Source organism: Xyrauchen texanus, chromosome 17 (assembly GCF_025860055.1).
Source record: "Xyrauchen texanus isolate HMW12.3.18 chromosome 17, RBS_HiC_50CHRs, whole genome shotgun sequence".
Lineage (NCBI taxonomy): Eukaryota > Metazoa > Chordata > Actinopteri > Cypriniformes > Catostomidae > Xyrauchen > Xyrauchen texanus.
Genome location: NC_068292.1, coordinates 34,763,856 through 34,789,486, shown reverse-complemented (window position 1 = coordinate 34,789,486; position 25,631 = coordinate 34,763,856). Strand labels below are relative to the sequence as shown.

At 38.3% G+C, this 25,631-nt stretch overlaps 1 pseudogene; it reads right to left on the bottom strand.

Moving 5' to 3' along the window:
• The window catches only part of LOC127657681 (collagen alpha-1(I) chain-like), a 25,440-nt pseudogene extending 381 nt beyond the window's left edge, over nt 1-25,059 (bottom strand).
• Nucleotides 25,060-25,631: the final 572 nt, after the last annotated feature.

Below are 25,631 nucleotides of genomic sequence, written 5' to 3'. Positions count from 1 at the left end.
TGCTCTCAGATCTGAGTAAGGGGACCCTTGACCAATCCCATTTCTTTGCGGACTACAGGTGCATGAATGCTGCAGTCCCGTGCCTCACACACTCCATGTATCCCTGCACCACCGGCCATACCAGGCTGACCCACATTCCCAGGAAAACCACAAGGTCCTCGTGGCCCCTCAGCTCCTTCCTTTGGTTCTGCTGGATGGCCTGGCAGTCCTGTTTGGAGAAACTATTGTTAACTACATCCATTACACAGTTGTTAAAATAGCATCATCTGACTCTTCATGAGGCAGCTTTGGACATGTTTATGTTCATCCCCTGTAGCAACATAGGGTTAAGTGCCTTGCTAAAGTGCTCAATGGAGATGACTCATGGTGACTCCTTGCAGGTATTAAATCAGCAACATTTTGGTCATCAGAGTGTAAGGCACTATGCCAAACACCACAGTATACAATACAACCAATACTTGTTCTTTATCACAGGCATAGATGACATCCTTAAGAGACCCAAAGATAATAAAATAAAATGTATGTGGCTTTTAGACTATCTATCGTGTACTTCTAAATTGTAATAAATTATGCTTTTTGCAGATAGACGCATCTTTCTCTTCCATGAAAATTGATCAATAATATTGAGGACTCATCTTGTACGTGGGAACATATGCAAATTATTGCCCAGTAAATTTATCTTTTACTGTGCTTATACCCTCCTCTTATACCATCTGCTACTGACTAGCAATAGAAAGCAGCAAATCATGTTTCTCCTAGGCCTCAATTTAACATAAAGTCTATAGGTTATTTAAAAAAGAAAAACCCTTCGGTAGGTCATTTGTCAACACTTATGTCTGTGGGTTAAAAGTGTCTCCTAAATTACTACTCGCATACTAAATACAGATCTCCTGTATGGCATATGGTTGTTAAAGATATCAACAAAGGAAAGAAAATGACATTTGTCTAAACATTTCATGAGATCTTTGATGAATGAACTGTGATCTATTCTGTAAAGGAAAGAAATCTTACCTCTGAGGCCTTGGTGACATCATGCCCAGGCAGAACTTTGCCAGAGTCACCCCTTTGCCCTTTCTGACCTTTAGAACCTTGAGTAAAAAACAAAGAGCTGGTTTGTATGCAGAAATGATTTCTTCTTCCCCAGCATGTATTGAACACCATATAATCTTTACAACAGTTATGTAAAACAATTTTAAAATTACTGTCAGTATAGTTCATTCTGTTAAAGACATACCTCTGTCCCCTTGAGCTCCTTTCTGGCCTTCTAATCCTCTCATGCCCACAGGACCTTTGTCTCTTTTAGCAGCTGCCTTGCCTGTCAAAATACAGAACATTATTAGAAGAAATTGCAGTTGTATTACAAGATTTTTTGCATTTTTAAGATTTTAACATCTTACAGGTTTTCCTGAATCTCCAGGAGGTCCTGGGACTCCTGGGGGTCCAATAAGGTTGCGGTTGTTGATCGGACAGCCCTGTGTACATTTGGCATGTATAGATGCAGCAAATTGGGAGATCTGAGCAGTGACGACACCTTGACACAGCAGCAATATCTGTTCATCCATCAGTCCCGGACCCTGCACAGAGCAAGTTGATATTGCAACAAGAAGTTTTTCTACAGAAACCCAAGCCAAAAATCTGTGTTCAGACAAAGGCATTCAAAAATAACACCATAAGTCATGAGGGGTCGATTTCACAAGAGGCAAATTATGTTTTTAAGCAAAACACAAAGTGGTGTGCCAAAAAACCCTAAATCTTGGACAAATCACCTTAATGCACTGCCTCGGATAACAGTATTTTTACAAAATGAAGCAAAATCAATCTGATAAAAGACACAATTTGTTCAATAAATAGTTAAATATAAATAATAGGAAAAAAAAGCATTTCTTCCACCAAATAATATATAACTGTTAGCTGTTTAAAATTTATATGAATGTGCAGTGAAACGTTTGCATTTATTGGCTTTTTACGATTACTTTGAATATAGATCATCCAATCAGAGTTGGAACAATCCTTTTATACTTGAATTTTATTCTTGAATAGGTTTTTACATGCGCAAAATAAAATAAACTTTTTATTTAATTTCTGATTTTTCTTTAAATAGTGCTAAATATTAGTTTTGTTATTATTATTGTTTTTATTGTTTACAGTAATCCTAGCCCATAATAAGCACGGTAATACGCACAGGTTCACCTGGCTCTCCTTTTGTTCCAATATGTCCTTTCATTCCCAGGTCTCCTCTTGGGCCTTCATTTCCTCTGGGGCCTGGGATTCCTGGAGGACCAATGGGACCAACAGGCCCATCATGGCCAAAATGACCCTTTACTCCATGCTACATCACATAAGAAATGTTTAAGATACTTAAAGTGATGATCATTAGTTTTATAAAAACTTTTACTTTAAAATAATTCCACCCCCCTTCATTATTTTTACTCATACAGATTAATATTCCAAAATGCTCTAAATACAGTATACATTGTGGAAAGAGAAAACAAAGTTGCCTACTGTATGTTGTGGGGCAAATATACGGCAGGATCGGATACGGGAACGGTGGAACAGCACTTGATAGAATATTCACAACCTGAAATGGTACTATATGGTTTTACAAACTGCAATGGGGGGGGGGGGGGGGGCATTGCATTTCATTTTGTTGTTTTTTTTCAATATTTTTGGTCTTTATGCATTTACTTAGATATGGACAATAAAGAGTGACAGAAAACAGGCAAAGAGAAAATGGGATGAGAATGCAGTCTATATTTGAATCTGTATCTAAGAAAAACGTCATAAATTTGTGGACTACCACTATTCCACGGCTGTGACGTAAAATATTTTTACAGTGTCAGCAATGATGACAAACCAGCCCTTTGTTTCCAGGAGAACCAGCATCTCCCTGTGAGAAATGAGGAAGTTATGGTTAAAAGAAAAACTCTTGCTAGTGTGGAAACAAGAAGAGATAGTGTAATGGGTTTTTTGGATTAATAAACATCATGGCAGCTGTACCTTTCTCTGTTAGCAACCTTCCCTCCTTTTCTTCCTAGTGCCCCCTGTGAGAGTCATAAAAACAACAATTACCATTAATCTAATGATAACATAATCAAAATATTCCCATTCCTTTTAAAGAAAAAAAGTAGCTTGTGATATAAAACTCATTTAAATAATCTAAAATTATTTTCTAATAGTATGTCTCTAATATTACCTTGTCTCCATGTGGAGTGGTGGTGGTGTAGTGGTCTAAGCACATAACTGGTAATCTGGTAATCAGAAGGACACTGGTTCGAGCCCCACAGCCACCACCATTGTGTCCTTGAGCAAGGCACTTAACTCCAGGATGTTCCAGGGGGATTGTTCCTGTAATAAGTGCACTGTAAGTCGCTTTGGATAAAAGCGTCTGCCAAATGCATAAATGTAAATGTAAATGTCTCCATCTGGTCCTGTTTCCCCTATGGCACCCTTTAGAACAGAACATTTGATAATTGACTTAGCAGTTATTTTAATCAATCATTACTGTTCTACCATAAAAGTGTGTTTGTAATCATGTGTAATCAACCAGGATTACAATATGGCTAAATGGTTAAACCAAATATTACTAGATTGGTTACTCATTCAGAAAGTGATATCAAGTGCATACTGTAGGGCCTGGCAAGCCTTTTGGTCCGGGTTTCCCTGGAACTCCTGCATCTCCACTCTCACCCAGTGTACCCTGTTGCAAGATAAAGTTTGTCAATGCATTTATGCTGACTCCAGGCTCCATTATGTGAAACATTAAATCGTTTATGTAAACACATAGTATACTCTCCAATTTCACTTTCTCTGAAAAGTGAAATCTCTCAGTAAATTTAACTGTAATATAATAGGTTCTAGGCTGGGATGGGATCCCATTTAGAAGTGATCTGTGTCTCCAAATGCTAATGCAAGGAAAATCTTTTAGATGACTGTAATTCAGTTTTACTCTGTGAAATAATAGGTGTTTACAGTATTTGTAGGAAAAACAAAAACAACAAAAGAGCAAAATGTACAAATGTACTGTTACATACAATACTAAGATTAGTATACCATTTTGTTTCCTGTTCTATATTGTAAAGTATCGTTTAATTTCCTTTAGGACAGAGAAAAGGAAACAAAATGAAGGGGAACTCTTGCTAATCTTACAAGTACACTGATATATCTTTGTGTGGGTAGATTTCAGGAAATAGCCAGACTATAGTTTCACTTTCAGTCTCGTGGTAATTTCCCTGTCATTCAGGGACATTCCCCATTTGGTTTCATGTTTGACCAAGCTTTATCAAGCCAGACAGAAATATCTTGGGTAATTTCCAACTTACAAACAATATGATGTTTTTCCACAAAGAGGAAAATAACATGGCTTTTGTTTTGATCATGTGGATAATATCAAATATCAGTAAACAAATTAATATTTCCTGTTTGGAACATGGTTTGTTTATGCCAATTGTGTAACATCCCCCCAAAAGTGCCAAAATCATAGTTTACCACAGATCCTACTCTTCCTGGATGTCCTCTCTCTCCATGATCACCTTTTAAACCCTTGTAAGAAGAGTGAAATTATATATTTTTATACAACGTACTGTTATATTTCTACCATACCTTAGGTCCTTATATGGTCCTTTTGACCATACATTTGATATAGTATTTATATTTGTATTTTTACCATACCTTAGGTCCAAAAGGCCCAGGTACACCGACAAATCCTGGCACGCCAAGAGGACCCTGTGAAATATTGTGTTTTTAAATTCAGAACTTTTGCAATCTTTATTAAAAAGGGATATTTTCATTACAAACAACTTGCTACTTACATCCTCTCTGGGCTCACCATCACTTCCTGGTAAGCCACCTAGACCTTTAGCACCCTAAAGATTGTGGAAAGAGAAAACAAAGTTGCCTACTGTATGTTGTGGGGCAAATATACGGCAGGATCGGATACGGGAACGGTGGAACAGCACTTGATAGAATATTTTAGAAGCTAAAAAAATGATGATGCCCGTGTTTCCTGGTGCCCCTTGGGTGCCTAAGTTTACGGGTACTGATTGTGATTTGAAGTATGGAGACTGGAAAGAACAAATGCAAGGGCTTTTAGAAGCCCAAGAAGTACCTGAAGCAAAGAAAGTTAAAATTGTAATGGGTGCCCTGGGTGGTGATGCAAAGCGGGAAATAAGTGTTTTGGCTGATGGAGATGGGGATAAAGCCAATAAGATTTTTGAGCATTTAGACACCTTGTATACTGGAGAAATACCTCTTCCTGTCCTTAGGTCACATTTCTTCAGTTGCAGACAGAGGCAAAATGAACCTTTTAAGACGTTTGTGTTGCGACTACGAGAGCTTTATTGCAGGTTGCGGTGACGTAGTCCAGAAGGGGCCCTTGTTGAAGATCAACTGAAGGAGCAGTTGTTGCTGGGGTTGGAGGATGGACCATTTCTGAGAGCCTTGAGAACTTATGCACGCCGAATCCCAGAAGGAACATTCACAGATCTGCATCAAGAGGCTTTACTGATGGAAGCAGAATACAGTCAACCAAGGTATGAACTGGCTTGTGCTGCTGTTAGTGGGCCTGGTAGGATTGATTCTCGCTCACAGGGGGTTGACTGGAAAGCTGAATTGAAGCGAGAAATTCTGGAGGAAGTTAAAGGACAGATGCAAGAACTGACACAGGAAGTGATGAAGGAGCTGAAGTTGTCTAGTCCAGTGGCACAATTAAATCATGCACAACCTAATTATGTACATTTCCAGCCACAAAATGTCTCTTCTAGGCGACGAAGGGGGCAGTCTTCCTCAAATATGTGGGATGCAGAGGGGAGGCCGATCTGCCGGCGCTGTCAACAGTCAGGACATATAGCAAGGTATTGCAAGGAAAGTGTGCTGCCTAATGGAGATTTAAACTAATTTACCCTGCTGCAGAGGTCCAGGCGCTGGGGCCAGTAAGACCATCAGAAAATTCAAGGACCATTTCTTCTTTTATTGGTGGCTGTCCAATGGTGAGTGTCATGATTCAGGACATTGAGTGTACAGGACTGTTGGACACCGGCTCTCAAGTCACTCTGATGCAACGGAGTATGTTTGAGGAGAAGTTCCCTCAGTATAAGATGGGCCAAGCTCCTGTTTTGACTTTACGAGCTGCAAATGGCCTCGAAATCCCCTATATTGGATATGCTGTGTTTGATTTTAATGTTGCCGGAGTCCAAGTTCCAGAGCGGGGTGTTGTTATTGTAAAAGATGAATTTTGTATGAACCCTTTAATAATTGGTATGAATGTAATTTCACAATATTGGAGTGCTCTCTTTCAGAATGAGGGGCATTCGTCATCATTGTTTCAGAGTACCAGAGAACGACAAGCATGGCAGCAGGTTACGGCAGTTTGTCAGCGTGTTGCGGCACGCATTCCTGAAGATGGCTCACTGGGAAATGTGTGGCTGGCTAACAGATGAGGTGTACGTGTTCCACCAAGGAGTGAAGTCATAGTCTGGGGGCGTGCTCGAATGGGTCTGCGACAGCATTATTACTGTGGACTTGTGGAGCCTGTGTTTGAACAACCTGTGGCTGCTGCATGAACAATTGCCATGGTAAGAGATGGTAAAATCCCTGTGAGACTCTGTAATATACATCCATACAGTGTTTTCGTCTGAAAATATCAGAAGCTTGGACGGCTATATGAAGTCAATAGCTCCGATATTTATGGATGCAGAGACCTTGGATTAACGCTGGATACTGAAGGCATTGTGGAGGTGAGTCTTACTGAAGCTAGCCCCCTTGCAGAAGATGCATTGTCTCCTGGTATATGTCAATTTTCTCAAAGATCTGAATTGACCACACAGCAGTGCCAAGATCTTGATGCACTTTTGAGAAAATGGTCTAAAGTTTTTTCTGAGAGTGAGGAGGATGTGGGGTACACAGAAGTAGTACAGCATAGAATTCACACTGGAAATGTGCCTCCCATTCGGTAGAGATTTCGGCCATTGCCCCCGATGATGTATCAAGAAATGAAGGCCTTGTTGGCTGACATGTTGAATAAGGGAGTCATTTCTGAGAGTGCTAGTCCATGGGCAGCCCCAGTGGTGATGGTGAAGAAAAAGGATGGGAGTTGGCGATTCTGTGTGGACTATAGGAAATTGAACGCCGTCACCCACAAAGATGCTTTTCCTCTTCCCAGAATTGAGGAGACTCTGACCACTTTGAAGAGGGCTGAGTGGTTCAGCACTCTGGATCTGGAAAATGGGTACTGGTAGGTGGGTGTAGACTCAGAGGATCGTCCCAAGACTGCCTTCGCCACCCCTTTGGGGCTATATGAATTTCAGCGTATGCCTTTTGGTTTGTGCAATGGACCTGCCACATTTCAGGGGTTAATGAAGCGTTGACTAAGTGGTTATTTAATAGACTTTTCTCTGGTGTACTTGGATGATATTATTGTGTACTCATTTGATTTTTCTACCCATCTTGGCCACCTTGAACATATATTTCAGCGGCTGTCCCATCATGGGTTAAAATTAAGATCTGACAAGTGCCAGCTCTTCCAACAGCAGGTGAAGTTTCTCGGCCATGTGGTGGACAAGGCTGGCGTACATCCTGACCCTGAAAAGACTGCAGCAGTTCAAGGTTGGCCTGCCCCCACAACACTTACAATACTGTCATTCAGTTCAACTGTGCAACATAGTATGTCATTTGTAGAACAATAAAAAAACAGAAAAGCGAAAAGCTCTTGCACGACCTTTATCATTCAGATAAAACAAGACATTTACATTTTAGTAACTGACACAACCATCACAAATTACTTTTTGAGATCAGACCTTTGGACCAGGCACCCCCCTGTCTCCTGGTACTCCTGGATTCCCCTACAAACACAACAGAACAGAAAGTGTTGTGTTACAGAAAGATAACTACAGGGAATGTCCTGATGATTGAGTGTGATAGAGATAAATAGATTGTGAGTGATTTTGTCACCAAGTAACCTTGCTCTCCATGATCCCCTGAGTATCCAGGTGCTCCTATCTGACCCTGTTGTAGAAAAATAAATAGCAGTTTAGTCAGCAGCAGTAAAATCCATATGCATAATAATATCAATAGCCCATTGGAGTACTGAACTCTAGAGTACATTTAAAATCTAAACAGAGGTAAAAGTGAAAGGGTGTGAGTTATGCCTGAATTTGATGCATCTAAGAGCCAACCTAAGTGCCAACCTTTTGTCCCTGTCGTCCCTCAGGTCCCCGTTTCCCTGTTTTTCCAATGGAACCCTTTGAGAGACAATGGAGACTTATCAGTACTTTTTAAGTTTGAAATTGAATATCAATTGAACAAATCAAGACTCAAATGAAAGCACATATATTCTTTTACTCTGGCTGTTCACAAATAACATTGACAAACGGTGATTCATCAAACATCAAGATGTTAGATATGAATATGTTGGTAGAGTGTGACTGCAGAAGGGAAATTGTATATTTTAGGAGCTACAACTGGTTATTGGTCAAGTTTTTCCACCTTTTTAATCACCCTTTAGCATTTTGTAGTTCAGATATAGTCCTGCGATGTGACAAATTAATTTTCAAAAGTACAATTTGAGAACAGGGCTAGTTGTCACACAAGGAATTAGTTACAAGGGCTATAGCTCAGTAACCATGACCCTGTTTACACATGATATTAAGATGAGTTTGGGTAATCTTCATCACATGTGGTCAGTTGTGATATCAAGATATGTGGTATAAGGTTTTGAGACAAAAGTTATATTGCTCAAAAATTCTTTAACATAATTCTGCTAAAGCTGTAGGTAAACAAGTAACCACAATAATAACACACTAGCATTCAGTCACCAAAGGGTAAATTAAATGATGAAGGTAGATTTAAACCGAAAGGTTGATCACAACATGCTGATATTCGGTACACTTGCTAATATGATATCTCATACAGATAATATTCTAATAATATAACCATTTAATATTATAATATTGCTATTATGGGTATTACTGCTAAAATGTTTAATATTACACTTTTATACAGTAGTAATATTTTTCTGTCGTAATGTCTTCAAATTCACGCATCCAGTTAAATAAAGCTCTCATTTCAGTGGGAATTTTATTTTTAAAGACCTTTGAAGTTCTTCCTGTTTCTGAAGGGTTCATTATATTACACTTCATGTGACTCACAAGCTGATATCTCTGGTTAAAAAGGTAATTTGATAGTTCACAGCCATTTATACACTAAACACACAGCTCTGCGGCTCAGCAGATGGATACAATTGGACACACTGCATGAAAATCGAGCAGTAGTGTTTGTGTGTGTGTGTATCTGTGTGTGTGTGTGAAGGAGATGACAGCAGAGAAGAGCCTCTCACACATTCTGTGGCGTGCAGCGCATGTGACTGTATATTATTAAATTAAATGACATCCTTCTGCTGTTTAATGATTACACTTCGCCATATCGAGACTTTGTTTGTATGATTTTAAAATAGTCTTTGATTTCACCTCAAAAATCTAACATTACATTATGCTAATGACAGCATACTTTAATACGGTACCGAAATTAACAACAATATGATATCGTACCATTTAAAAATTTTTGGAATCTCGATATTTCGTTAGTAACGGTATACCACGCAACCCTAATGTGTGTTGTTTCCTGGGAAATAATGGTGGACATATTCATTTCTTTTCTGTGGCTAAGACATCAAGATAGGGGCCTCTACAAGAAACTGACTTTCAAAAATATATATCTACCCTTTGAAATATTCACAGGAGTAAAGTGTGAAAAATAGCCCCAGTCTAGGCTATTCAATGACATTCCTCAATTCAACAAACAGACAAAAAACTTTCCCACACAGATGCCATGGTAAATGAAACTACAAAAATTACCTTTCAGTGGTGGCACATTTCACCAGAAAGGCAACATAATTTAATATTCAAAAACGTTCAAAATCAAGGTTCTTCCCTAAGAATATGCCCAAGAATATGTTGTGTCTGAATGGCAGCAACGCACCCTAAATGCTCTTGTATGATGTGAAGAAAAGGATCTCTCAAAGTGGACGTACATGTGAGTTGGCCTACGTGTAGAACTACACGAAAGCCCATTTTAAATAGCGGTTTAGACAAAGGGTTCTTTTGTTTAGACCACAGTTCAAATACCATGCACAATAGCTGTGAGATTAGCATGGTTTTCCATCACTTACAGTTTCTGCATCCATGATCAGCAATGTGGTGGGACATCTGGGAATGCAGAACATTCACAAGCATGTGGAGAGGGAATTCTGGTAGTTATAGCCTAAATATTACTGAAGCTGCTATATTTACTCACAGTCTTTCCTGGGAGACCCAATCCTCCACGTGGACCTTCAATTCCGATATCACCCTGCATAAAAAACATTAACTCGGCTGTGAATATCACATGCTCATATGCAATGTGCAATCACAACTACAATTGCAAACCAGAATATTTTAGATAACTAAAACAAATAAAAATATCAAACCATACAGTACACTAACCTAGCTTAAAGCAAAATCTATAATTCTTAAATGTAAAACCCGTCACCCATATACATTATACACAATATTATCTGAGTGGTGGTGGCGTAGTGGGCTAAAGCACATAACTGTTAATCAGAGGGTCGCTGGTTTGATCCCCACAGCCACCACCATTGTGTCCTTGAGCAAGGCACTTAACTCCATGTTGCTCTGGGGGGATTGTTCCTGTAATATGTGCACTGTAAGTCACTTTGGATAAAAGTGTCTGCCAAATGCATAAATGTAAATATAATCTTTATACATATAGTTGGTTGTTCTGTTACTATTACCAAAATACACTCATGACTGGAGGTTTTCTGAGGGAAATGATACCTTTAATCCAGTTACCCCAACTTCATCTCTGTCCCCTGGTAATCCAGGAAGACCCTATGAAGCAGAGAAAGAAAACTAGATATTAGAGATATCTCTAGGATATTAAACCCATATAATGTAGGTAATAGTAATGTTTTCCAAGATTCTTTTCTCACAATTGCACCAGAGAAACCAGATTCACCATCCTCTCCATCAGGACCAGAGTCTCCCTTAACAGAAAGCAAATAAAATGTGAACGGATATTAAGAACAGGCAGTTTTTTCCAAGAGCTGCAAGCTTTCTTAATATGCTGTATTCAGATGGTCAGATTCAGTGAGATTTCATTTTGATCCTGTGTTTCCTGTCACCCACCTCAGGGCCGGTGTCTCCTCCTCTTCCTCTTACTCCTTTGGTTCCTTTGTAACCCTAAATACAAAAAACAATTAACTTTGGTTGCAAATCTTTACGACAGTTTACGACACTGTGCTACCGACCATTTACCATCACACAGTACCATGAACATTTCAAACTGATGTTTTACTCTTACCTCCCTTCCTTGAGTCCCAGGGAACCCATGTTTTCCTTGCAGTCCTCTTGAGCCCTACAAGCAAACAGTAAAATGCAATACGCCATGAACCAGGGCCAAAACCATAGCAACATTGTTAGATAAATATGAGTTTTTCAATTACCAATTCTTAAACATTAAATTTGGTCTCCACCAATCCTAAATATTTGGTTACATCTTTGAAATGCACGAAAGAGTAAATAAAATAAGAGAGAAATCAAATGCAATGTGACATAATTCAAGGATATGGCAATGATCAACCTTGGGCCCAGCGAAGCCTGCAAATCCTGGCTCATGGTTCACAGTCACATTCGGTGGGTCTCTCCTGCCCCAGCTCATCGTCCCCTCCATATGGAACCTGGGTAATCAAGGTTTTATCCTCTTTGGCATAGTCAAAAGACTCCCCGGCTGTGGTGTAGGGGTAAGCCTCTTCTGTGATCATGTTGACCACAGTGGACCCAGAGGAGTCAAAGCCAGATGCTGAGAGCTCATCTTGAGATTCTGTGGAATACTCAACTGAGGAAGTAGATAAAATACATTATGCACTTGTAAGGCATCCATAGCAAACATAGCAAAAGTGATGTTTTTATGGAAAAACAGACCCTTGAAAAATTAGATCAATGAATGCAAAACCTTTCAATGTTGTCAATGTAGATATGCAAGTAAATTACAGAGATGCACATGTGTGGGTGAATCCCATATTTCACCCTAAAATAAATCAATAAATTATAAATCCAATTTTGCATAAAGAAAATTAGGCCAAATCTTTGGGACCATTAAGATGTTTTTGTATTGTGAAATGATGATTCTCATGACATTTTAAGCACTTTTACCCCAAATACTGATTAGAGTCATGCCAAAAATTCATTACACTGTAAAAGAATATCCCATATATATATATATATATATATATATATATATATATATATATATATATATATATATATATTTTTTTTTTATTTAATTTTTGTTTTTCATATATTCATTTAACAAATTCTATTTAGTATACTGATGTACAGTATACTTACCAACAATTAAGAAAAATATTTTTTGCATGACATTATAACAACATTACGACCAGGGGGGTATTTTTGTGAGATTCACCAATGTAATATAGTTGTGAAAAACAACAAATTCTCATCCCTGATCATTAAACAGCAAATCATTTGTTTTATTCTTCTGCTATTGTTTCATTGTGTCTCATATGTGTCTGTCATGGACTGTACGTTTCGGAGCAATTCTAAAACGCTGTATTGCACCTTTTCTAATGTTTAGGGTTAGAATGAATACTTGTATATCTTTTCCTCATTGTTAAATGCTTTAAGTAAAATGCTAAATTAATACATTCAAATTGAGTAATATACATTCACATGCGCTGCACGCCACAGAATGTGTGAGAGGCTCTTCTCTGCTGTCATCTCCTTCACACACACAGTCACTACTACTGCTTGATTTTCATGCAGTGTGTCCAATAGTATCCATCTGCAGAGACGCAGAGCTGTGTGTTTAGTGTATAAATGGCTGTGAACTCTCAAATGACCCTTTAAACCAGAGATTTGTTCAAATTGATATCTAATTTAACATATTTCTAAATTACTTTGCAAAACATGTCAAATTTGCTGTTTTAACAATTTATTTGTTATTTATTTATCCTACGAACGCATACATGTTTGTGATCTGGCTTTGTCTCACCTGAATGTAAGCAAGAATAATCTTGGGCCTGGGAGTGAAGTGCACACAGCAGGAACACAGAGCTGAGAGACAGAGCCCATACCTGACATCAGCACAAAACACAAAGCCATCAAACATCTACACAGAAATGTGTAAATACTTCATTTCAGTAACTTCATCGTTTGAATTTAATCACTTACTGTACTTATCAATATTAAAAGATTATCTATTCAAGGAAACAATGGTGATGGACTATCTTTTGAGTAGTTAATTTTTTTGCCAGATTGGTCCAGTGTAAAGGGGTCTCCCCTTCAAGATGCATTTCTCAGAATGTTTCTTCATTCAACTAGGGTTTATCCTTGCTACTATCACATTGTGCTTGTTTACTAGAGGTTTTAGACCTGCCACATTGTTAAAAGTGCTTTCTAAGTTGGAATTTAAAAATAACTCATTTTCAAGATCAGGATGTACAGCAATTGTCTATTAGTCTATACATGTTTAAATAATTAATAGCTGTTAGGAAAATATACAGAGATAAACTGTAGTAACTGTAAACTCATCTGTAAAAAAAAGTCCTCTGTTCTTTGCATAAATTAATCTTGTTCGTGTTTCGTACTTCCTCATGTGATTACATCAAATGTCACAAATGAGGTCATGGAACTTGTTCTGGCTGATATAAAAAAAGAGGAAGAAGAAGAAAATAACAACCTTAAATTACCTTAAATAAATCAAGACTAATAAACTGGTTTGCAGTTTCAAAAGCAGTTATCTGATGGCTTATATGAAACAACAATCTATCGGTTTCCCTTCTAGAATTGAAATAATTATAATTTATTACATTTCTTGTATTATTCTCAATTATAATCATAAAAAACACATTCACATTCATATTATATATGAACACAATTTTAAAAGAAAACTTGACTGGGCCAAGAAAACCAAAAATATATTCAATACACTATTGCTCCAAAATCAGTAGGAGCAAAACTTTTAGAACTGCTCACAGCTGTTCACTCCCAATTTTTTTTTCAAAAAGTTGCTTTATTATTGTTATAAATGTAACCTTCCCTAATGATATTGAGGGTGGGTGTGAGGGCTTGCAAATATGGGTAGATTATGTTGTTGCATAAATATCTCCCTCTAGTGGTCATTTGTATGGCAGCACATCAACATAAAATAAAATGACTGGAAAATCACATCAGGAAAATACCCGGAAAGTACACGCTTCAAATAATTTCAAAAATGCGATAGACCTATGTCTAAACTTTTGCTATCTGTCTTAGTAAGTGGTTTTGTTATGACACACTGGAAGACTATAGAATTGCTTGCACTTTTGGTTCATTGCCTTTTACATAGTTGTGCAGAAAACTCACTCACCCAGATTCTTACTCCCCACTATCTGAATGTTCCTTATCCCTAAAGCCCGCCCCTAACCATAGTAGGGAGTCATTGGTCCTTATGTATAAAGGCCACTCCTACACCTAGCCTTCAACATAAGAATACTAGGGATTCAAAAATCGACATGACACAAGGCCAGCAGTAGGACAGGGAGATTTCAATTAGGTAATTGTCAGAGTGCTAAATACCTTTTTTTCTCAATGAAACTTAGCAGTTCTCAGCCTGCTCTCACATTCCAGACCAGTGTGTTGCAGTCCTTCTCTATGTGAGAAAGCAGTACTGCATGCTCATCTCAGGAATGAGTTACTGCTGTACATGCTGTACACAGCATGTAACCTTATAATCTGTTTTAAATAGCATTTTTATCATTCTTGTATGATTATTAAACATGTTGTTTTTATTAATTGAGAGACTACATGGAATAATTATACGGTATTATACAGAATAATAAATTGTTTATTGGTGATGGCAAAAGATACATTTAATGTGTAATAATCAAATCAAATCACTTTATTGTCACACTACCATGTACACAAGTGCAACAGTGGGTGAAAGTCTTGTGTGCAGTTCTGAGCAACATAGCAGTCATGACAGTGACGAGACATATACCAATTACAATAAACAACATATTTACACAACACAATGTACATATCAAATGTACACATAATTACACAACACTATAATAATATACAATGTACAGTAAACAATACACACAATATAGAATACACATACAATAAAAAAAAAAATAAGAGTATATAAAATATATATATGTAGAGAGTTGTATTTAGTACAGTACAGTAGTTGTATTGAGGGGAATATATTTGACAGTCCAGTGTGAGATAATAAGATGAAGATTAAGAAGATTAATAAAGTGCAGTACTGATTGTTGATCGTGAGAGATCAAGTGTTCAAAAGTCTGATTGCTTGGGGGAAGAAGCTGTCATGTAGTCGGCTGGTGCGGGTCCTGATGCTGCGATACTGCCTGCCTGATGGTAGCAGTGAGAGCAGCCCATGACTCGGGTGGCTGGAGTCTCTGATGATCCTCCGAGCTTTTTTCACACACCACCTGTAATATATGTCCTGGAGGGAGGAAAGCTCACCTCCGATGATGTGTCTGGCAGTTCACACCACCTTTTGCAGGGCTTTGCGGTTGTGGGCGGTGCTATTGCCGTACCAGGCGGTGATGCAGCCAGTCAGGATGCTCTCTACAGTGCTGGTGTAGAACCGTGTGAGGACGTGGTCGTTCATTCCAAACTTCCTCAGCCGTCTCAGGAAGAAGAGGCGCTGGTGAGCCTTCTTCACAATGGCCTCAGTGTGGATGGACCATGTGAGTTCCTCAGTGATGTGGACACAGAGGAACTTGAATCTGCTGACTCTCTCCACCGGTGCTCCATTAATGGTGATGGGGCTGTGTTCTCTGTCTTTCTTCCTGAAGTCCATCACAAGCTCCTTGGTTTTACTGACGTTGAGGAGAGGTTGTGCTCCTGACACCAGCGTGTTAGTGTGTGCACCTCCTCTCTGTAGGCTGTTTCATCATTGTCAGTGATCAGACCTACCACCGTCGTATCGTCAGCAAACTTAATGATTGCATTGGAGCTATGTGTTGCCACACAGTCATGTGTGTACAGCGAATAGATTAGTGGGCAGAGAACACAGCCCTGCGGTGCTCCAGTGTTGAGGGTCCAGGATCCAGCTGCACAGCGAGCTGTTTAAGCCCAGATCCCGGAGTTTCACATCAAGCTTGGAGGGCACAATGGTGTTGAATGCTGGGCTGTAGTCTACAAACAGCATTCTCACATATGTGTTCCTTTTTTCCATGTGGGAGAGCAGTGTGTATTGTAGATGCAATGGCATCATCAGTGGAGTGGTTGTTGTGGTAGGCAAACTGTAATGGGTCCAAAGACGTGGGCAGCACAGAGAAGATGTGATCTCTGATTATCCTCTCAAAGCATTTGCTGATGATGGGGTCAGAGCAACAGGACGCCAGTCATTTAAGCAAGTGATTTTGGCTTGCTTCGGTACAGGCACAATGGTTGACGTTTTGAAGCATGTGGGGACTACAGACAGGGAGAGGGACAGGTTGAAAATGTCCATAAAAACACCAGCTCTGATGACGTGGCCCGGAATGCCGTCTGGACCCGCGGTTTTACGGATGTTCACCCGTTGGAAGGATCGTGTTACATCCGCAACAGAGACAGAGAGTGAACCATCATCTGTAGCATCAGCCGCGAGTGCTCTCTCCATGAGGGCGGTGTTATTGTCCTCGAAACGAGCATAAAATGTATTAAGCTCATCCGGGAGAGAGGCAGCAGTGTTCACGGCAGAGTTTTTATTCCCTTTGTAGTCCGTGATGATGTTAATTCCCTGCCACATACTTCTAGAGTCAGTGGTGTTGAACTGTCCTTCAATTTTGTGCCTGTACTGGCGTTTGGCTGCACTGATAGAGTTACGAAGGGCATAACTGGCTTGTTTATGCTCCTCCGCTTTCCCGGAATTAAAAGTGGAGGTCCGCGCATTAAGTGCCGGGCGAACATCGCCATTAACCCATGGTTTGGTGTAGATCCGTATTGTTTTGGTTGGCACAACGTCCTCTATGCACTTCCTGATGAAACACGTTACGCTATCAGCGTAAGCCTCGATGTCGTCATCAGAGGATATGAGCCAGTTAGGTGATGTGAATCCGTGTCAGCCAGTGTTTACATACAGCACTCCATGATAGCTTGTATTACTACACTACTAAAGCTTGGAAATATCTTTAAATGACTTTAAACAAACAACTTCAGCATTACGGCTCATCACAGCTGAGAGACACAACAGACTGATTCATTACACAAATTGAAGGCACTTACCTCTTATCGAACTTTCCACATTGGAGAAAAAGTACTGTTCAAAATGGACATTGCGGTTTCTATAGTGAAAGACGCTTGCGCACCGGCTACCGTAAAATAGGGAGAAATACCCCCACTTTGATGGCTACTTTTCCACTGAGAAAGCTGATCTTCAGAAAGCCAACAGCATCTCTGCTTGGGTGTGGCAACAAGTTATCACACATGCTCCGTTTCTCTGTCTCTCTCTCTCTCTCTCACACACACACACAAACTTACACCCATCCATCCATCCATCCTTGTTTATCCAATAACTTGTTAGAAACAACACATGCCGTGATACTATTTCTGAAGTGACATTTTTGAATTACTAACAAATGCTTGGACACATCATTTGGTTTGAACTAGCAATGGCAGATTCTGATCCGGTATGTAATAAAGTATTTCTATGCACAAATGTGATTTTATGACCGTACACAGTTTTTCCTAATTTCTTTAAATTTACTTGTTCATTGAACTGTTGTATATAAGCAATATCACACTCACAATCATGCTATATGGCCCTAATTCAGCACTGCTGTGATTCAGCCGCAGGCACGAGGCTGCAGGCCGAATTCCGTAGGTGATCACAGCAGTGCTGATTTAGGGCCTTATAGCATGATTGTGAGTATGTATATATTACAATTTGTCACACACCAAGTAAATTGCTAACAAAATGTTTGAGGTTGAAGAAATGGTGACGTACACATTTATGTTGAAAGAAAAACAAATCTTGTCCATGTCATTTGTCAATGATCAATTTACACGCATAGCAGCATTACTGAACCAAGATTCTTTTTTTTACATATAGAACTTGCAACAGTAATATGGAAAACCATAAAACATTAAGAAACAGAGACAAGCCATATCTTTAATCTTATGCACATCAGATCTCCAAATCTCTCCCAGAATATTCAACAAATACAACATATAAAATTGAATAAAGGTACATATGACAAGCCTTTGAGTTTCATACCAACCCACCGGCCCTCTGGGACAGTAAGGTACTGTATGACATATACTCAGACCCTTCCAGCTCTCTGCCAGCTTACAATATTCAACTTCAAATTTAGAGGGGCCTCTTTTGGAGTGCTTGTGAGATTTTGTACAACAAAAGCCATAAAGGTGCCCAGTAAATTGTAGTCTGCAAAGTGAAAAAGAAGGAATGTTGAGTTTATCAAGTGTGTGCACTATAAACATGGTTTATATCGACCTAATAGGATATAAACTACTGTTTTTAAAGGCCCATGAGAAGATATTTGGGTATTTCAGTAGCAGTTGGTATCTTTGCTATGCACTTGGTACAGCTTGTCAGTCTTATATAATAAGTGCATTTGTTCCTGAGAGTAAGAAATATTACAACTATAAACAGTGTTTAAATTTAACAAACAGTCCAATAACAGAAATCATCACTGCAATAAACTCCCTTCAGAGCTATAATTCAACTCTTTGCCTTATGTCACAAGACTGTCCTTGAAACCAATATGAAACTGAAACTACACTATACATTAGCATAGCAAATGATTTATGAATGAATTACAAATTTAATTCCTATTTACTTTCCATGGCCAGCAGCCTCCTACTCAGGTTTGCATCCAGTCAGTACAATCCACTGACACAAAGCTCCCACACAGGGTACCGAGAATGCAGACGCACTGGCTTATGAAGGGGCTGCTGTGCTCCTCAAAACATTCTCTCTCCTTGAATGCAATGCTGGTTCCCCCCTGTGCCGAGACAGATGGACAGTCCTCTCGATCAGAATCTCCCAGTCTCCTTTGGCATCTGGGAGTGAAATACCTGAGCCTTTGTCAAATAAACACGCTTCACTACAGAGGAAAAAGGAGAGTGATTTTCTTACATATTGAAGTCCCTTTTCTCAAGCATCACTGTAATACTATATATATTATGAGTACAAGGTTCCCAGCTCAATTATTTTTTCCAGTTGTTCTTGACTACTGAAGAAGGATGTTTATCAATTAATTTATAGAGATACACCCATAAAGCACATATTTCTATATGACGGAATATTACAAAGCTGAGCAACTAGAAAAAAAATATATAATTTCACTTTAGAAATGTCCTTGACTTTTTTAAGATTGTATTAATTTTTGTGACTTTTCCATGCCTGGAAATCATAATTGTTTTTTAATTTATATTTTAATTTGATTTAGTTTTCCATGAATGTGAGAACCCTGTATATATATATATATATATATATATATATATATATATATATATATATATTTTTTTTTTTTTTTTTTTCTTTTGCTTTAGTATACTAGTGAACAATGTAGCCATTTCCTTGACCCAGGGATGAAAAAGAAAAACCAGTACAAGATTTTCAGCAGTGTCTTAATGATCTCTAGTAACCCTTTGACCTACTTGGTGAAATGTGTCAGGGATGGCACTTGAGTAACAGATTTCTCAAAATCCATGATGGGTGGTGCTTGTCTGTCATCGCTCAGCAACAGAGTGTGGGACTGATATTATCCAATCACATCACTGGAGAGGCAGTGGCTAAAAAGACTGGAAAAATAAGCTAAAACATTTTGAATGTTTTTATTCACATCATAGTAGTATACATACAAAACAAAACAATCTGACAATAGGCCAGGAGGACAAAAACAAAAGTAATGGGCCATATTGAAAATCTGTTGAAACAAAAATTGTAATTAAATCTTAAATAAAAAATCATACTCAGCATTTCTAAAAATCAAATCATTCTTGTTTGTTTTAATCCATTTCAAGACTTGTGTTTTTTTTCTTCTTATGACGTCTCTCCTCATCCGGACATTGTGAATCCCTGAGGACAAACACATTTTATTATAGTTAACGAAAACTAAAACTAATAAAATCATTTTAGTTTTAACTAAAATAAATAAGATGAATATTAGATGAAAACAAAAATGAAAACCAAACTAAAAATCTTTCCTTGAAAACGAACTGAATTAAAATAAAAAAACATTATAACTATATTTCGTTTTAATATTTTTCCATTCATTTTTTTTGTCCAGAATTATGTTAATATCAAGGGGCAAAAATAAGTCATCTGTGTTTTGAAAGGTCAGAAAGTAGGTTCGAAACCACGCCTACGCTGAGTCTGCAAAATGTGCGAGCTGAGTTTCGGGGTACATTGATGTAATGGCAGTTGGCCGAAAGCAAACGAGGGCTGTGCAATACTAGGCGTTCCAACTGATTCTAAACCCAATTTGAGACTTTTTTTGTGTTGATTTGAAATTATTTTACGACTCTCTTTGTTTATCAGCTAATAAGAAAGCTGCTAAAACTTCTTTGTTGCTCAAAGAAATTATGGTTTCAGTATAAATTTCCTCATGCTTTTCTGAAAAAAAAAAAATAAATAAATAAATATATATATATATATATATATATATATATATATATATATATATATTTTTTTATTATTTACATTTATGTATTCCCAATGTTATTTACTTCTAATTACTTGTATTCATTTTGTATATTTGTTGTTTCTATGCATGTCTTATGAATTGTGTTTATTTTTTTAGTGGACTATCCCTTATCTAGCCTATTGCCTTGCTTATTTTGAGTGTAATGTCTTATTTTTATTTTATTTTATTTTTCTGTGCTTGATACATGTATCCCCTGTGCTTTTTGTTCAATAAAAAAAAAATAAAAAATACTAGGCGTTCCTTGATCAAGGCAAAGACAGCAGAAACAAGGTAAAAATGAGCAGCATTAAACAAATGAAACAAAAGACGTTATCGTGTTTTGAAAGGTCACACATCCGGGCCAGTAGTTCAAATGAGTATAAATAGGTGCGTGAGGCATGGTGTGAAAGTACGAGCATAAGGCGATCATCTGTTTTGCGACTGTTTGTGGGTTCTTGTTTCAACTGGGCTTTTGGAAGTTACTGTTAAGACAACCCATTTATTTCTCGGAAAAACAACGACATTGACTCAAGATACTTATCCACATGATAAAGGAGGTCTTGAAAGTCTCAAAAATATAAATAACTCCTTTTCGACCTAAAACGAAGTTACGGCCTTTTGCCTTTGCACGGCAGTATAGTATTGTATTCTTGGCTGGTGGAATTATTGATGAGATTAACTGTTCTTGTGCAGTTTCATTACTTCTCACTTGAAGACGGAAAAGCTGTAGGTTTGCTCTGTATTTTTGTGTGTAAAAATTATGAAATTTGAAAGTTCTAAATTCATTCGTAAAGTTCAATTAGAATTGACCCACGCAATAACTGTCATTATACATTTTTTTTTTATTTATTTGACATGGACAGACAATTACATTGGACGAACCATATGCATTTGTTTAAGTGTTTTAGCACAAATGCTAATTTTCAACACCTGTCCACGGGAGGCTTTAAGAAATAAAATACAATAACAAAACTAATAAGCAAAATAATACTAAAAATACTAACAGAAAAGAATAGCTAAAATATACCATGTAATTACAGAGAGAAGAGAAAACAAATTGCATACATAAATTATAAAGCAAAAGCATCAGAGTCAGCGAATATCATTAGTTATTCATGCGAGCACTGCTGTTTAGTTTTTAGCCATTGTTTAAGTCCTCTGTTGAAAGCTTTGCCATCGGTCTCTAGTTTTAAATCAGTAGGCAAAGCATTCCAGAGTTTTGGCCCCTTTACTGAGAAGGCAGGCTGACCAAAAGAGGTCTTACACTTTGGGACTAAACAGTCACCTCTGATAGTGGCTTGTGTGTTCGCCCCCTGAGAGCTTTGGCGTCTACTGATTAATATAGAAAACTGTGGTGAAACATGATTATTTAGACATTTGAAAACCAATTTAATATAATTAAAATCAATAAAACTGTCAAAACCAAGAATCATGCCATCTCATGGGTTTCCGGTCCATGATTTTTATTGCCTGTTTGTAAAGTGAGAGAATCGGTATTAATTTATTTGGAGAGATTTGTGACCATGATGTGACGCAATATGATAGGTGTGAGAATATCATTGCCTGCATATATAGTTTTGCAGTGTGACAGGACAAATCCCTTCTTATAAACCGAAAACAATTTATATTTGGTCTGACCTTCTTGCAGATGTACTTAACATGATTATCAAATTTTAATTTTTTATCCAGAATAATCCCAAGGTACTTGACTTCATTGACTGCTTCTGTTGCTTCATTTTTTATTTGTACCTCAAATATATCGCTAACCGACCTATTTGGTATAGAGAAACACATGGAGACTGTTTTCTTAACATTTAGCGATAGATGAGATAACTCGAGCCAGTTAGAGATATTCGTTAATGCTGTTGTCAGGTGTTCACCTGCCAGACTGGGTGTTTTAGTAGAAACATGGACCACAGTGTCGTCTGCATACATCTGACAGTTTACGCCTGGACAGCATTTTGGTAGGTCATTTATATACATTGTGAACAGCAAAGGGGCAAGAACAGACCCTTGCGGTACTCCCATGTTGTTGGCTTGCAGAGGTGACCTCACCCCATTTACCCTAACACATTGCTGTCTCCTGCCCAAATAAGACCTAAACCACTGCAAAGCTTCTGAAGACATTTTAAATTGATTTAATTTATGTAGCAAGATACTATGATTAACAGTGTCAAAGGCCTTTTTTAGGTCCAGGAACACCGCCCCAACAACATTTCCTTTATCCAGTGATTCTTTAATTTTATTGATCAAATAACAGTTAGCTGTTTCGGTGGAATATTTGTCTCTAAATCCAAACTGTAATGGATAAAGCAAGTGATTAGACTCTAAATGTTCCGCTAATTGCTCGGCGACAATCTTTTCCAGAACTTTTGAGACTACAGGAAGGATAGCAATAGGCCTATAATTGCTTGATATTTCCTTATCCCCGATTTGTAGACCGGTGCAATTATTGCTGTTTTCCAGCTCTCTGGGAACATATTTGTTTGTATTGATAAATTGACTAAATAAGTAACTGGCTCTAACAAACAGCTTTCATATCTTTTAATTAATGCAGCATGTATATTGTATATGTCCTTAGACATAGAGTTACTCATGTTTACAATCACCTTTTAACTTTATCACAGGATACCTCTTTTATACAGAAGGAGCCTGTGTGAGCATTGTCAGGCTCTTCAAGAGATGGCTCAATATATTTAAAATTACTTGCTAATTCTTTTACGGAGTTGATAAAAAAGTATTAAAAACATTTGCAATAGCCACATTACTCTGAATCAGATTATGACAAACTTTAAGACCATTTATTTTTGAGTGTTTATGTCTACTTGAATTAGTTAGTCTATTTATATGTTGCCACATTTTAGAACTATTGCCACTAGCTTCTTCAATTAGTTTAGAGAAATAGTTAGTCTTTGCCTTTCGCAGCTCTGATACTACCTTGTTCCTCAAGCCCGTATAAATAAGGTGGTCAATATTAGTTTTTGTTATTAAGGACTTTTTAAGAGCAATATCTCGCTTTTTAATGATCTGACGGATGTCACTATTAAACCATGGAAGAGAATGTTTCTTGGGTGTACTTTTCCAGGTTTTTGTATGTTTACTTATTAGATCACTTAACACAGAGTTAAAATTGCTTGCGCTATAGTTTAAGTCTGTTTGTCTAATTACCTTTTCCCAGTTAACTTCCTTTAAATCATATTCAAAATTGGCTTCTTTAGATTTGGGGATTCCTGTTGTTATAATTTAATTTTTTGTATTATTATTGTGAAGTAGACGTTTTTTAGTTAACTTTCTCACAATCAGTGTCATATTATGATCTGAAAGGCCAGTAATGAGATTATATGTTTTTGTTACTCTCTCTGGCCTGTTAGTAAAAATCAGATCTATAAGGGTTTCACTCTTTCTAGTGAGTCGAGTAGGTCTATCAATCAGCTGTTTGAATTTAAATTTCTCCATAGTTGACCTTAATTATGATTTACCACTTTTAACCATCCAGTTAATATTAAAGTCCCCAAATATCATACATTCACAGCCATTGTCAATAAGAAAAAGAAGATTCTTCAGTTCATTGTAGAAATTCACATCGTGACATGGAGGATTATAAAGCACGACTATGTTAAATTTCATGTTTGGAGAGAGAATTATATTCAATCCCAAGCACTCCATGTTTACATTCAATTTAAGTTCTGAACTTTGAAAATGCTCCCTAATATAGATTAAAACACCCCCTCCCTTTCCTTTGGCCCTATCTCTCCTATAGCAAGTGTATTCTGGTAGGTTAATTAAGTCAACATTGTGATTCAACCAAGTCTCCGATATGCACAGAAAATCTAAATTAGAATCAATAAGTATTGGGGCAGTGGTGGCTCAGTGGTTGAGGCTCAGGGTTACTGACCAGAAGGTTGGAGGTTCAAGCCCCAGCACCACCAAGATGCCACTGTTGGGCCCTTGAGCAAGGTTGCTCCAGGGGGATTGTCCCTGTAATAAGTGCACTGTAAGTCGCTTTGGATAAAAGCGTCAGCCAAATGCATAAATGTAAATGTAAATAAGTAAATTGTGAATCTGGCCTATTTTTGGCAATATGCTTCTGATATTTATATGTCCCCCAATATTCCTTTGGGTTTTGTTTCAGAGTTCCAGATGATTGTAGCATGATTAACAGTTTGAAAGAGTCTTGACTTCCTCTGTTTCGACATTGCGCGATTTATTGCAGGTGTTTTGGCCTTCGCGGGACACTGTCTTTGTTGACTTTCATCCACCATCACTGAGGGGCCATCATCAAATTGACAATTTGTAGCTTGTATACTACATTGATCAATATGAGGCGCGTAACTCACCCCAGTGTCCATGATAGTGGTCCCAGACCGATCAAACTCCACTGCCGCTGTCGCCACTCCCGCCCGACACTCTGGGCCCGGAGCTTGCAACCCCAACCACCGCTCAAGTCCATCATGCTTTCCCAGAGCACCTGTTCGTTCACTGCCACCCGGCTCCGCGTCTCCACCAGAAATGGCCGGACCGGTCCATCCACCCGACCACGCATCCCCTCGGGAACCACGCCGACGAAAACCCCCCTCTCCGACAGGCCGACACCCGGGGACAGTGCACACAGCTCCACCGGAAGAAACGCCCCCCAGCACCGGAGCCAAGGCGAGTAACGAAGATGTTTTAGATGTTATAACCGGCTGGAGTATCACTGCAGGTAACGCTGACTGCATCTGAATGTTTTTATGCGCTGTTGAGTTGGGCTCTGAATGGAAAAGTGGTCCAGGATTCAAATGAACATCTCCTGATAGTAGCAGCAGTAGCAACAGTACTTTGGCTGAAGATAAGCTATTCGTGCGCCGCTTTGTAATTGTGAGCGCTGGCTTAAAGACCTGCGCTCTGCCATCATTCAGAATCCGTGTAAAGGCTGCAGCGT